The sequence below is a fragment of the Carlito syrichta genome, unplaced genomic scaffold (assembly GCF_000164805.1).
Source record: "Carlito syrichta isolate Samal-C Ts95f unplaced genomic scaffold, Tarsius_syrichta-2.0.1 Scaffold315709, whole genome shotgun sequence".
Classification (NCBI taxonomy): Eukaryota; Metazoa; Chordata; class Mammalia; order Primates; family Tarsiidae; genus Carlito; species Carlito syrichta.
The window spans coordinates 409,792-412,857 of record NW_007259805.1 but is presented as its reverse complement, the minus strand read 5'-3'; positions in this window follow the sequence as shown (position 1 = coordinate 412,857).

Sequence of the window (3,066 nt, the reverse complement as noted above, 5' to 3'; positions counted from 1 at the left end):
CCCTCTCGTCCCTGTCCCTGTTGTCCACCCCAGGGCTCCGCCCAGGCAATCCACTTGGGCCCTTCGGCCATGCCCTGGTTGACGGCCAGAGAAGGCTGGTGGGGGGGTGGAGGGACAGCCGCCGGGCCCCTCCTGGCTGGCCCACCCCCTGGCAGCCGCAGACAGGACCTTCGAGGAGCTCTGCCCACTGTCCCAGGTCGGTCCCCTCTGCCCTCCATGGAGAGCACCGGCAGGGCCGCTGGCCCAGGAAGCCCCCTGCGCCGGCAACCACTCACTTCAGGCCAGGCCTGCACCCGAGGCTTGAGGGCCTCCCATCCGCAGAGGACAGCAACCTCACGGCCCCCTCCGGAAGCAGGAAGTGCAGGCATCCTCTCCACAGCCCAGGGGCTTGGACACCAGCCCTGCCTGGAGGAGCCCCCAGGGCCGAGTGGCGACTGGGGGCGGGGCCCTGTGCCGGCCTGGGGCGAGAACCCGGGCTGTGAGCGCACCAGCCCCTTGTCTCCAGTGGAGGCTGAGCAGGCCAGGAGCGGACCGGCTGCCAGGCGTTCCGAGAGGGTCGAGCGGGACTGGCGCCCCAGCTGGCCTGGGGCGATGGGAGAGGAGAGGGGCGTCAGGCGGAGGCGGAGCAACGCCCCTCCCGGCAGCCTGCCAGCCTCCAAGCACGGAATGAGGGGGAATCTGGAGTTCCCTCGAAGCCTGGCCGGGGACAGGAACAGTGGTCCCCAAGGCCGGAAACACAGGCGTTGTGGTTCTCCATAGGAGCGGAAAGGCGGTATCTTAATGCAAGGGGGACCCCCGAAACCCAGAGTTTTCCCATTCAGAAACTGAGTGGCCGGGCTCGTGACTCAGCCTGTCACCCCTGCACCGGGCGAGGCCGAGGCGAGTGGATGGCCTGAGCCCGCGGGTTCGAGACCTGCCCGGGCAACTCAGCGAGACCTCGTCTCCACCACAAATCAAAAAATTAGCCGGGTGTGGTGGTGCATGCCTGTAGTTCCGGCTGTTTGGAAGGCTGAGGCGGAAGGATGGCCGGAGCCCAGCTGGTCGAGGCTGCGGTGGCTGTGAGTGTGCGTGCCACTGCACTCCAGCCTGGGAGATGGAGTGAGACTCCAATTCATAAAAAAAAAAAATAACAAAAATTGTGTTTTGCCGGGTGCAGTGGCTCACATTTGTCATCCCAGCACTTTGGGAAGCCGAGCTGGGAGGATTACTTGAGTCCAGGAGTTCGAGACCAGCCTGGGCAACACAGTGTCTACAAAACTTTGTCTCTACAAAAAATAGATGATAGATAGATAAAATGAGCTGGGCGTGGTGGTATGCAGCTGTTCTCCCAGCTACGCGTGAGGCTGAGTTGGGAGGGTCACCTGAGCCCAGGTGGTCGAGACTGGTGAGCTGCGATTGTGCTGCTGCCCTCTAGCCTGGGCGAAAGAACGGGACCCCAGCTCCAAAGATAAAATGAAAGCTGGCTGTCAGGCGCCGGTGGCGGGGGAGGGGCCGAGGCCTCGCTCTCCCTGCCGGGCCTGTGCCGGCCCCCCCCGCCGCACGCCTCGCCCCCGAATGGCCTTGTCACACTGGGCAGGTGGACTCCAGCAGGGGCCTGGGACACCGGCACGGTGTCTGCCCCCCGGGGACTCCGGTCTGGAGCTCCACGCCTCTGGGCCGGCCCTGCTCTGAGGACAGGTCTCCCCTGGCTCCTCCCTGTGTCCTTCCCTGCGTGCCCAGCTCAGGGCAGGTTGGGCAGGGCTTTCTTTGGTCTCCTGCTTGAGCCTCCGAAGCAAGGCTGGGCTGGTCCCTGACAATAGCCCTCCTGACCGAGAGGAAGGACGATGGGCTTTGCAGTCACAGAGCCTCCCTGATCCGGCCTCCTGCTCTGGGCCTCCGGTGGGGTAGAGCCTGGGAGCAACACAGAGCCGGGCAGCTGCACCCGCGGCCTCTGGCCCCAAGAGGCAGCCCTTCCCACAGTCCCCGGGGCCATGGTGAGTAGTTGACCAGGGCCCCTGGGGCCTGCAGTGCTTTTCCGCTGTTTGGGGGCACTGACTGGCATTTTAAAACAAGTAAGTGGTGGCTCACTCCTGCCATCCCAGCACTTTGGGAGGCTGAGGTGGGAGGACCCCTTGAGGCCAGGAGTTTGAAACCACCCGGCGCGACCCAGCGAGACCCTTCATACCAAAAAGTAAAATAAGCCCGATGTGGTGGCACGTGCCCCTAGTGCTGGCGACAGAGGCTGAGGTGGGAGGACTGCCCGGACCCAGGAGGTCAAGGCTATGGTGAGCTGTGATCAGCCACTGCTCTCCAGCCGGGGCGATGGAGCGAGACCCCAACTCAGAATAAACACATACATGAGATGAAGTCACCACAGCTGCCACAGTGCGCACGTGGGAATTGCAACCTCGCCGTGGGGTGCGGCAAGTTGAGGCGATCCGGGCGTCAGGCACATCTGGACACATGGCGGGGACCTGCCCGGCACCGGCTGCCGCCCTCCTGCCCGGACTGAGGACTTTGTGCGAGGCTGCTGGCCCATCTCTGCCACGGCACGGGGCCCGGCAGGCCCGCGAGGCCTTCTCGCAGCCAGGCTGGGCCCAGGGCAGCTCCCTGGCCGGCAGTGTGGCGGGGGAGGGAGGGGTGACCCATGAGGGTGGCTAGGGTGCGGAGGGGGGCGTGGAGACGCCGCATCGTCTGAGGCGGTCTGATGGCGGAGGCGAGCGGGGCGGGGAGGGGCCCTGTGCCGACAAGCGTCCCGCCCCTGTGGAGGGGGAAGACCCTCCCTTCTCACCCCACTCAGCCCCACCCACCCCATCACCCTGCGTCTCTCCTCTCTTGGGAACCCCACCTCCAGGCTTCCTGGGGGGGCAGCATTCGCAGGCTCCCTCCTGGGGAGCCCGGCCCAACGTGGGGACGGAAACCCTGGACAGACTCCTGCGGGCGACGCGTGGCTCTGTGGCTCAGAGCGGAGGCCAGGCCACACAAACGCCGCAGGCTGGGATCCTGGCCGCGGGCCTCCCTCGGGCTCTGCTAGCTCTTCTCCCGGTGCCATGCCTAGCATGGCTCCGTCCAGTGGCCAGGCTGTGG